Consider the following 12,474-nt stretch of genomic DNA (forward strand, 5'->3'; position numbering starts at 1 on the left):
TTCCGCAGCGTAAGCAGCTTTCAGTAGGTCAGACGTTAATGAGATACTGTGCTGTAAGGATTGCGAGGGCCAGGAGAGGCACGTGAGTTCAAAATAAATAATAAATATACGGACTGCTGCGGGAACAATGAAGCCATATATATGTGTGTTGCCTCTTCATTTGTTTTTGTTTTTAGTTTGTTTTTTTTTTTTTAGCTTTCAAATCTGTTGTGAGACTTGCTCACTAACAGCATAAACCAGTTCTATTCAAAAAGTCTAATTCTTTGGTTTTCATTCGCATGTAAAGCTGTGTGGTTTATCTCCCAATCTTCAAGATAAACACAAGTGTTGAGCGCATTATGAGTCTCTGAGGAAGCGTAATCTGTGATAAGAGCAGCAGCAATCTGAGCGCTCCTCTTGCTGCTGACTTTGGTTTTAGTTTCATGCTAAATAAAATAAAACGCTGGTCCCTGTTGAGGCCTGCTGTACAACACAGCCAGGCATGCGTTATCTACTGAAATGTACAGTAATTATACCAACCTACCAGTTAGCATATTTTACATTTTTGTGTGTTTTTGCAGTGCTGGGGCATGTTTGTATCCCTGCCAAAATGGGCACTAATATGAACATCTGTCATGGAGCTTCACTGCTTGCTACAACCCACTGTCCTACAACCAGGAGATCAAGAAAGGAGTTTATTTTCTTTTTCTCAATGGATGAATGTGGCTGTTTTAAATTCAAGCAGAGGAAGAGCTCAAAGGTTAAAGGTTACAATTAGAAAGGAATAAATAAACTGTGAGTGCGGCTGCAAGCTTGTGTCGCGACCCTGGAGTCGACCGCCTGTTTCTGTTTCACCTGCCCGCTGCAGAAGCTCATTACTCTGATTAATAAGAGTCCACAAAGGGAAGACAAGGCTAACAGGGGAAAACCTCATGTGTAAAAACTGGCTTGCAAAGTGTTTAGAGGCTATTACTTACAGCGAAACGCCGCTGCTTAAAAGTCAAAGGACGTTTTAATTGCCATCACCCGGTAATTAACAGCAGTATTCTGGCAAACTCACGATGAGTAGCTCTTTACTTTTGCCAATAGGAAAAGTCTAACTGATCAGCATGAAAAAGGATTTGCGGATGTTTTAGGGCCGTAGTTTTTAAAAAAAAGTAGGGTCAGGCCCAAATTAGGGGTCGAGAAACATAAAGTGGTGGAAGTTTAATTACAATGAAAAAATATATATATATGTCACCAATGTGTCAGCTGTTTCGCTACACCACAGCTTTTATATGGAAATAATCAATAATCAGTCTGATAATTTAAAAGAAATCTATTAAAATTGTACCAAAGGGTGAATTCTTTAACTATCTCAGGGGACGATCTAAATCACAATGTAATCTAAGCTAACTAAAGTCTGATTACTGACTAAAGGTGCTGTTTCTGCTTTTTCCTTCAGTTCTAATAGCAGTTCTGTCAAACAACATGCAAAGTTCATGGTTCAGTATGTTATATGTCCTAAGGGGTTCCTGGATTACTCCAGGTCCAAATTGGACAAAAATGAAAGTGGCTGAGCATGTGAGAGGTGTGCAGGAAACCAAAGTTGCATTTCTACACCATTAACCTTTGCCAGGAACTGGGGTAGTTTTTTGAGGCCATCTTTAGGCCAGACCAATACTGGACAGATGCCATCTCCTGTCTGAAGTGGTTTTCACATTCAAGGCTGACAACATAGTTAAATGTTGTTATAAATGATTTAATCATACTTCAGCTTTTTCAGAATTTCTGTATCAGCAAAATAAAAACAAAAGAGAGATGGGTATTCACAAACAGCGGGACAAAACCTCTTTGGAACAGGGTGGGACCAGGGACACCGCGTACATGATAACAAGCTGTTTTGGCTAATCTGAAAGTCTGCCCCAGAAATTCTCAAGGCACTTGAAGCCCTTGGGTGATGTCTGATCTGCTGTGTCCCTGAACACCACATGCAATATTTTTTAGATAATTTTTACATGATACAAACGGAAACAAAACGAAGGGATAAAAAAAATAAAGTGATTTCTGAGGCTGTTTAGGCATTTCTTTCACGTTTGGCTCTGGGTCAATTCCCTGTTTCACATAATTGTACCCCTATTTTGTACTCGAGTTTTCCCATTTTGTTCCTTATTACTTCCATATTGTAAAAAATACATAAACAACAAAAAACAAGCGCTTAAACCATTGTGCTAAGTTTCTTTATTTGTAGTTAGGTAGAAAATATTATAATCTCCCCTATTACATTTTGTGTTGTTGTAATATATTATATTTCTATTCATTTTGGTTCTGAATGTTATTTAGGCGTAATATTGATTCTTTGTATGACCCCTGATCGAACCAACACAACATTGAGTGACCTCTTGCTGGCTTTATACTTATATTATTTCCTCACACGGGACTACGAGTAGATTTAGGAAAATTATTTTATATCATCAGTTGCCAAAGTGGGCACTAAAGATCCCCTGGGAGGTAAAAATTGACACATCAGCGACAGGTCAGTTAAAAACATAATATGTATAATGTTTACTTTCACCTAGCTTTAAGCTTTGCCTCTCTATGTATTTTACCACAGATTTTGCCACTCTGACTTCTCTGACTTCTTAAATCACATTTAACTTGGAACAGAAAATAAAGCTCCTGAATGAAGGCATTCCTGCAGCCAATGTGCTTGAGGGTCTGTCTGGTTAGTAGCTGAAACCCGTTTCTGTGTGCATTAGTGTGACTGACAGAGCAAAACAGAAAGGGGGTAATTGTTATCAGTCTGAGCGCTCCCAGGAGGCCGGAGTGGCAACAACAGAGGAGGAAAACACACAGTGTGGTTAAAATGAGCAAAGGAGAATAGATGAGGTTTCCCTACAAGAGGCCTGCATGTCCCTGATTTGGTTTCGGTTTAGCAGATAACAAGATGGAAGGTGGCTGCACCCTTATTGTTCACAGTAATGGTCATGCAGTGTCAACGCAGTGTCCAGTTGCCGCTGGTGGTGGAATCAACCTGTGATATGCTGATAGCTTTTTAAACAATTGGTTAATTTAGAGAAGTATTTAGTTGCCTCGGTTTACGTTTTCCAACCTATTGAACTTTTTAAAAGTGTTTTACATCCACAAGCCTCGATTTGTTTTATGATAGTTTTGGAAACTAAATTGTTTTCAGTTCCCTTGAGCCAATACTTTTTAGAACCACCTTTTGTGGTTATAGCCTGTTATAGCCTTTGGGGTATTTCTGCACCAGCTTTACACAGGAAGAGGCTGAAATTGTTTCTCATTCCTATTTACAAAACAGCTTACGCTCATTCAGATCAGCTTTCAAGTAGTTTTTTGCGCAGATTTTCATTTAGATTTTTGCTGGGCCATAAGGACGCATGTTTCTATTTGTCACTCTTGCTGTATGTTCAGAGTCATTGTGCTGCTACAAGGTGAATCTATGCTACAGTCTGAACGCCTTTACAGCCTCTAACACAGCTACATATATCTGCGGCTATACTCATAGAAATTGGAGATACGACGTAACAGTGTTATTTGCTATATTACTATTTCCTGTAGGCGTAAGAATAATGCTGGTGGGTTAAAGGCAAAGCAGGAGTCCATGCCTCACTGGGTCCGCTTGGAGCACAAACATGAAACATCTGCTTGGAGAACAACTTCATACTCAGCCTTCGGCATGCGTAATTACGCACTTAGAGGCGCCCTGCGCAAATACAGGGGAAATAGTGTCTGGTCAGGGTGGAGGCTGAGATGACAAACCAGTCGTTGTAAAAGGGGACGACACAGGCTATGAAATGTAACAATCTACAAGAGCAGGAGCCGATTAGAGTAGCTGTATTTTCCTCTTTTTTAACTGTTAACTGTAATATTGTGTTTAATGAAAGAAAAGAAAATAGCAGAAGTTTTCCATTCATAAAAAAAATAAACGGTTTCATGAGTCCTGGGCATGTGGCCGTTTCTGAGTGACGTTGCGTTCAGAAACAGAAAAATTGACTTTGACAGGTTGCCACGGTTCCCTTGAAGCTACTTTGCCGTGTTTGTGACTCTAGATCATCTTACAGGTGAAGGGTTCTGATTATTTTTTTCCCCTATTAATTCAACGATGTTGAATTGAACAGAGAAGGTATTTTCTCCTTCCTCTGAGGCTGTATCTTCTCCATGGTGAACGTACAAATAAACTTACGTTCAACATAATTATTTACCCCACGCATTATTTTATTAGGCCCGGCCGAAATGCAATTTCTGGTTACGGCACTTGCAGACATTACTATAAGACAACCACGTTAACAGTTTGTTAGCAAAAAAAGTTACCCTTTGAGCATACTCCTAAAGCAACACTCTGTTTAAGGGGAAACGTTTTGATGTGTTGGAATGGTCTAGTCAAAGTCCAGACCACAATCCAATTAAGAATCTGTGGTTAGACTTATAGATTGCAGTTACAAGTGAGAATCTTCCAAAATGAAGGATCTGGAGCAGTTTTGCACAGTAGCACTTCCTGGCCACCATCGTTTTGTCTTGCGGACTGGGCAGAGATCCCAGATGTGGCAAAATGTGCCACTTACAGCTGGAACTGCTGCCAAATGTGGCTCTACCAGGTACTGACTTCAGGCGGATGAACGGTTGTGCAAGCTGAAGATGTCTGTAATTTCTACCTATTTGTTCTTTGCTTTAAAATAAAATAAAAAAAATGTGTATTATTTCAAAGTTGTAAGCCTGCTCTTAAAATGAAATGGATCAAACTCTGAAAAAATCCATTTTAATCCCACGTTGTAAGGCAACAACGCATAAAAAAAAACGGCAAGGGGTGTGAACACTTTTGCAAGGCACCATTTGTTTATTGAAAATCAGCTGTTTGACTTTTTTCTCTCTACTTTTAAACCGTTTCCCTCTTTTGTTGGTCTAGCTAGCAATATATAACCTCTTTTAGATTTAATTGCAGTTCTGCTGACTATTGAGAATAATAATTGCGGCGGGAATGTGCAGTTTGCTTTCAATCAGGGAAACCTTAAAACCTTTAATGCACTGCAATCAGTGGGGAAGAGAAGGATGGAATATTCAGAGTAATAATGAGAAAGCTTAACAGGGTGGTTAATCTAGTAATTGCCTCTGAATATGGTGGCCTGCCATGATGGAACACCTCCATGTATCAGGGCCAAGTGGAGCAGGTTTACTTAATAAAAAGTGGCAGTAACAAGAAATCTTATCTAAAGTCCCTTTTTTTGTAGAAAAGAAGAAAAAAAAGAGAGAGAGAGAATAAAAGAGATTCCCCTGCGACTGGAAGAGGCGTTAAGTTTTTGAACGTTTGGAAGCAGAAAACCATCTCCATGGTTTTAGTTAGTGGGCCCCGAGGAAGGCAGCGGGCAGGGCGAGGCACCGGGGCAGAGAAGATGGATGGCTGCGCGGACTCAAGCTGACAGTGCATGTGAAAGGCAGCTCTCAGGTGCTGCTACAGCCATCCATCTCACTTTCTGACCAGGTAAGCTATGACTGCTGGTACAGCTTTAAAAAAATAATAATAATAATTCAGTTGCACATGGTCTCATGGACAAATACTAAATTATAGTGTCTTGCAAAAGTATTCACACCTCTTGGACTTTTGCACATTCCATCAGATTAGAGGCAGAAACTTCAATGTATTTTATTGAAAGTTTGTACACTGACACAAAGGAGAGTTTGATTGTGAGGTTCAAGGAATAAGATCAGGATGTTCTCAACATCACTATGGCAGTACGTGTTTGCTTTCACTCCCTTTACGTGGATACGCCTAAATAAAGTGTACCGACACTAATTTGCTGTCATAATTCAAGCAGTTAATGAACAGAGTCCACATGTATATGGTTTAATCTCAGTATAATATAGTAGTATGATGTTTTCTCTCTTCCATCAGCTATAGGGGACACAGCAGACATGTGTTCTGGTGAGCTGAAAATATATAGTCTAGCCCAGATGGGACAAATAAACTCATGCTGTGAGGATTATTTTCTTCAGTAAGGACAGGGAAGCTGGTTTTAGATGATAGGTACACAGATGAAGCTGGAAAAAAAAGGCACTGTTTGAAGAATATCTGTTAACGGACAAAAAAGACTTCAGATTACATGACCCTAAACTTACAGCCATGGCGACAATGGGTTAAGACCCAGGATCCTGTAATAAATGTACCACCAGTGGTAATCAGTGGGCCTTTAGTGGTTTGCTAAATACAAATGATTTAAATTCTGTCAAAACTGGGATCTAAGAATTACATCAATCATTTTAACCCTGTTCCAGTTCCACGTTCAGAAACCAGGGGGATTTGTTTACTACTACTGTTAGCATCACAAGTTAACAGCAGTTGTTTCTCTTTATTTTGTACTTTAAAATATTGTAGCAAAATGCTTAGTAAAGAAGGCTTTACAGTATTGTTTTGGGAATGATTAAATAATATACAAGGTATCAAAAGTTCAAATAGGGCTGGGTAATATATCGAGATTTTAACAATATTGAGAGTTCTTTAAAAGAGATACAAGATGAGGCTATATCATTTATTTTGAGTATAATTTACATTTATGTATTCCACTAGGTTATATTTCAGCGGTTTCTCATCTTATCTACAGCTATTTGTTAAAAATATGCCTGTGAGACATTTGGGATAAAGCTTTGATGCCTTTTATAATTACTTTAAGACAACATATCGAGATAAATATTGCATATCGGAAATCAGCCTAAAAACATCAAGGTATTGTGTATGGTTCACTTTGCCCAGCCCATAACATATGTTTTTTTTTTCTTTCTTTTTAGAATACACATCATATAAATATATCAGCATTCACATTGGTATAAGCTAATTTTTAACATATCGTTATCGGTCCCATAAGTAAAACTAGGCTGATATTAATAACCAATGTTTGCCTGGAAATGCTCTAACGGCTCCAAATTTATTGAGCTTCAGTGAAAGCAAAACAAAGGTTATTTCATCCAGCTCTAATAGAACCTCACATCACCCACATATTAGTTTCTGTTGCCTCGAGTCATACATCAAACATCGCGTAACAAGTCAGGGAGTAATTATGGACTCTGATTTTAAATGTAATCAACAGATCAGCTCTGTAATGCAACAGTGTTTCTTCCAATTAAGGCAAACAGCAAAACTTGAGCCAGTTTTGTCGAGGAATGACTTAAAGAGAATAATACATGCCTTTTTCTAACCATGTCTTGGCTATTACACTTTATGCTGGCTCAGTCAGGATTGTCAGTCCAAACTTTAGCTTGTTTAAAACACCGTCTGAACTGGTAAACACAAAAATGAGCACATCTCACCTACAGTATCTTGTCCTCCCTTAATTGGCTCCCTGTGCATCGTAGAATTAATTTGCCAACTAATGTTGGCTCATAAATGCCTATATGGTCTGGTTCCTCTTTACTTCCCTGGTTTAATCATCAAGGCTTAGTTTCCATAGTTTGCCCTTAAATCAGGTGACCTGCTGCCTTTATTTATCCCAAAAACTAGGCGCAAACTTGGAGGAGATCGATCTGTCTCTGTTGTGTCTCCCAAAATTTGGGAAACTTGGGCAAAATAACATAATATATTAGATGAAAATACTAACAGGCCTCATTACGTCCTGTTTTTTAGTCTCATTCAAAAAAATATCTTTTTGCAATAGCGTGTAGTCCAGTGTGCGCTGACATGCTCTTTTAATTGTCTCAGTTTTATTTTTTATTTTTTTATGTGTTTAAACATGTGTTTTATGTGTTGGTTTTATCTCTTTGTCTTAGTTTTGTACATCACTTAAACTTGCTGTTCTTTTTAATATGCTCTATGAATAAATTGGAATTTGAAAATGCAATTGCATTTCAGAATTTTTCTCTTTTTGTTTGGGGTGGGGGAGAAACATTGAACGCCAGGTATCCTTTTCCTCTGGCTGCACAAATGTGCACTGCTCTCTGTTGCATAATTAAGCACTATTCTCTGTTGATATACATAAAACCCCAATGAAATTATTGTGGTTGGAGCGTGACAAACTGTGAAAGTTTTCAAGGGGTGTGATTATTTTTTCCCAGCCCTGAGCCACTGTGCTAATCATGAGAACTGGGGTACAAACGCATACACCCTATCACTACACAGGCAGAGGTCGTGACATTTTGGTTTACAGCTCAGTTTCCCAGACAGACTTAATTGTAAAATGAAGTGTTTTTCAGACTGATATGCGGCGGTATAATTATTTCAAAATTCGAATAAGCAAATGCCAGAATCTTCCTTTGTGTAAATAGGACACCCAACCCCCTATGTATTCCATTACCAACGCTAATATGGAGCTGCTCCGTAATTACTTCTCCTCCGATAACATTTTTCCCAATCGAACTGTGCGGATATGTCGCTGCGGAGCCGCAGCACCACCAGCAAACCCCAATGAAATCGGAAACAGATGCAGTCATTAATTATGCAGGCAAATGTCCAACGTTTAGCCAGTCTGATGGCGAGCCATCGAAGACGTGCATATCGTTCTCATGGAGCTGGGGAGTTGGGGGGACCTCCATGCCAAAACTCCTGCCAGATGGCGGGGACGGCAGGCCTCAGAATGGATATAAAAGCCCCATTTGTTACACAGATGAAGGATCGGCTCTCCAGGTTGAAAGGCTTAAAAGAACAGTGTCATATAGATGTTCCAAATGTTTCCTTAAGATGATTCAAAAGGTTAAAAAAAAGCAATAAAAACAATACATTTGGGTTTGCAGTTAAAGCCTCTTAACCACATGATTAAAGACATTCCTCTAATTTCCACTAAGTAGTGGAATGAAATCAGTAGAGTCGCATAAACCAAGAGATTTATTCGGCTGAAACTAGGGAACGGCCGCCTGTTTTTGTTTGTTTTTGTTTTATTTTTGCTCAGCCCACCTTAAATGTGCGTATATCCCTGGACTCTGGGCATAGATATGACGACGAGAGAGCATTAAGCAGAGCTTAATGGGATATGCAGACAGTGATAGAGCACACAGACATCTGTTGAAGTCTAGTTGCACAGAGCTTGTTAATATGGAGATCAGATGGGTGAGGGCAGCGATGTGGCGCTGTGTGGCTGGGAAGAGCACTGAGTGCACAGCGCTTACAGGATGATGCAAAGAAAGTTTCCGAGTCCGGACAACAAAACCTACAGCACAGACATGACAGCCTCCTAAAATGATTCATAATGATGTTGTCAATCTTCCAATATAGAAAGCGGCAGACACACAGAGGGAACTGAGGAAAATGAGGAGGGGAGAAAAAAAGAAGTGGAAGTGAAGTTGCGTCATGGTTATCTGATTTTAATTTGGGTTTCTTTTTGGGTGACTAAGTAAATGAGATAAGACGGCAATGATTAAAAGCGACAGGTTGAAGAGGGGGGGGGGAAATTAACTTTTCGTTTTTAGCTTCATTGTTTCAGCTAAAATAAAGAGACTGGAAGAAAAAAAAAGATGATTAAGGCAAAATAGATGACCTCACCTTTTAAACTACATGGATGTTCTCCTATAGAATCTAATGGTTAGTCATAGAAATGTTCCCTTAAATTTGAAGTTTATTTGAGTTTATGTTTTTTTTCCTAATGCATGTAGACTCCACTGTCCATGCAGTCAACACTTTCTGTTTTTCACCATGTACAGCGCCACTGGAGAGGTTGATTCATACACCATGACGTTCTGCTCACCTATTCACCTCAGCTGAAGCATGTGTGAAAAACTCTATACATTTTATAAGACATTGTAAGGGCTTCATGTTCCATGATGTATTGCTTGTGAAATGTACGAGGACAGAATAAAGCACTTTGCAAAAGTATTCACATCCCTTGAACGTCTTCACATTTTGTCAGGTTTTTATAGGTTACAGCAAAGCTTTCTGTGTTGTTGTTTTTTTCAGGAGGGTAATTGTGAACTGTGTGAAAAGGATACATGGTGAGGGTTTTTTTGTTTTCCCTCTGTTCAGATCTGAATAAAAAATTGTTGTGGAGTCTTTTGGATTACATCTATAAATAGCGGCTTTTGGCAACTAGAGACTGAAGATTTTGGCTCATTGTTTTGAAAAGGGCTCAAACTTAAAGCCTGCCACAGATTCTCAGTTGGATTCAAGGTTTAGACTTTGACTGGGCCGGTTTGATCCGACTTGCCGCCAGCATGTTTCGCGCCGTTGAATTGCAAGAAGGTTAATCTCCTGCCCAGCCTCAAGACTTTTGCGGCCACTGACATCTTTTCTTCCAGGATTTGCATTTAGCCAGCTTCCCTGTCCCTGCTGAAGAAAAGCATTTCTAACACCATGATACTGCTACCACTATGTTTCACTGTTGTGTGTTCAGAGTTTTCCAACATACATACCACAAATGCATGTTGGCAAAAACACATTTTTGTTGTCATCTGACCGGAATCTTTTTTTTTTTTCCACACATGACTTGTGAGGAACTGTTTATAAGGACTTTTTTATGTCTGTCTTTCATTGATGCCTTTCCTTTTGCACTCATCCATAAATACCAGGTTTGTGGACTACATGACTAATAGTAATAAATCTTTAGACAGATTCTCCAACCAGAGCTGGGGATTTCTGCAGCTCCTCCAGAGTTACTATGGGCCTCTGGCTGTATTAATGCGCTCCTTGCCTGGCCTCTCAGTTTATAAGATGGACACATCTTGGAATGTTTGCAGTTGGGACTTACGTTTTTTTGATTTTTGGATGTTAGGTTTTACACCGCTCTGTGAGATGTTCAAAGCGTATGATATTGTTTAATAACCCGCTTCTAGCTTCTTCACAACTTTCTCCCTGACCTTTCTGCTGTGTTCCTTGGTATTTCTGATGCGCTTTGTTCAGTAATGCTCTCTAGCAAACAGTTGAGAGCTTCACAGAACAACTGGGCTGATTATTAGGATTAAATGACTCAAAGGTGGATTCTTTTTAGTAATTAGAGGCATCAGACGTGGTTCAATGCAAATACATTTTTTTCTGATTTTTTAATGTAAAACAAGGTTGACAACCACGTATCCTGTTCCTTTCACTTCACAACTATGCAAAACGCCATGCTGGCCTCAACATGTTTTATAAAAACACCAGCAAAAACCTTTAAAGTCAGTGGCTTTAGCGTCACAGTTCAATGGGTGTTAGCATTTATGTCACTATTGTCAGGGAACAAACTAACAGAAGAACATCGGCCTTCATTGGCCATTAAGGGGCCAGGTTTTAAGCAAGGAAACTTTGCTCAAAACCCCAGACAGATCTATTACCTGCTCAAACAAACCAAGTTAATAAGTGCGTCTTGTTTGAGAACGAGCCTTCCATGCCTCCTGACATATCATTATTCACCTCCTCGGAGTATAGAAGCTCCTGTCTTGAATAATAACACACACAAAAAATCGGTCTGTAATCTCTGCTCTGTCTGTTCTGACAACCAACCTCAGCAAATCGAGCATTACTGCGGCGTGGCTCTGTTTGATCTCTGACTGGGTGAAGACAACAAAAGGCTGCAGATGACCGTGGAAACTTAAATGAAACCGTGAGAGCAGGTCGGATGCGTCTAATTTACTTTACTTCCAGTTTTTGAGCCACATCTCTCCCATATTGCATCATTTCCGAGATAACAGGAAAACAATCTGACAGTTCATGGGAAAGGAGCAAATCATGTTTTCCCTTTTCTTTCGTCTTTTAAAAGCCATGTCTTGCAAGTAATCAACCCCACTGCACTTTTTCACATCTTCCGTTAGGTTCACTAATGTGTTTTTTGTTGTTGTTGTTTGTCTATCAAACAGCATCATTAAGAGCAAAGAACACAGCAGATCGGTGTGGAATAGCTTAAAACAGGATTAGTTAAAACCGCATCGCTAGCTTTTAGTATCTCATGGAGCACTGTTCATTCCGTCTTCTAAAATGTAAAGAGCAAGATGAAACTGCAAACCTACCAAGATAAGGATGTCCACCTACACTGGAACATTTTCTTAAATGTAGAAGAGTAAAATATTTCAGTCTAGAAAAGGTTTAAACCTGGAAGAGAGATTTACCAGAAAACTTGCAGCTGTAATAATTCTTCTATAATGAGCCGAGAAGGGCTGGATACAGATGCACACCACACCTTTCAGATTTTAATTTATATATATATAAAAAAAAAACTTGCATCTATATCCTTTCAGTTAATTACGTGCTTCTGTAATTTGCTTAAAATGCCAATAAGATTGGTTAGGGGTGGTAATGAGTTATGAGATGAAAAATGAAACAGCCAAAAGGGTATGAAGAGGTTCGCAAAGGCCCAACATTTCTCTGAAGATGAATACACATCAAGTGGTCAAACGTTTCTTTTTAGAGAGATACGAAAGGTAATTTTGTTGCAGCTGTCTGAAACAAATTTGATTTTACAGCTGCGAGGCAGACTCCTCCACAGGGATACATTTACTAAAGATCCCATGTAGTCACATTGCAAGATAAAATAAAATAAAAAGGCCACTCAGCCGTTGACTGAGCCGTGCCATTAATCTCCATGATTTTCATACACCAACATAGCACAAATG

At 39.2% G+C, this 12,474-nt stretch overlaps 1 protein-coding gene across 2 annotated transcripts in view; it reads right to left on the reverse strand.

Annotated features, from left to right (window-relative positions):
• The window catches only part of LOC105928766 (transmembrane protein 132D), a 46,292-nt gene that overhangs the window by 24,346 nt on the left and 9,472 nt on the right, over positions 1-12,474 (reverse strand). The window lies entirely within an intron of this gene.

This window comes from Fundulus heteroclitus, chromosome 12 (genome assembly GCF_011125445.2).
Source record: "Fundulus heteroclitus isolate FHET01 chromosome 12, MU-UCD_Fhet_4.1, whole genome shotgun sequence".
In the NCBI taxonomy this organism is placed as follows: Eukaryota; Metazoa; Chordata; class Actinopteri; order Cyprinodontiformes; family Fundulidae; genus Fundulus; species Fundulus heteroclitus.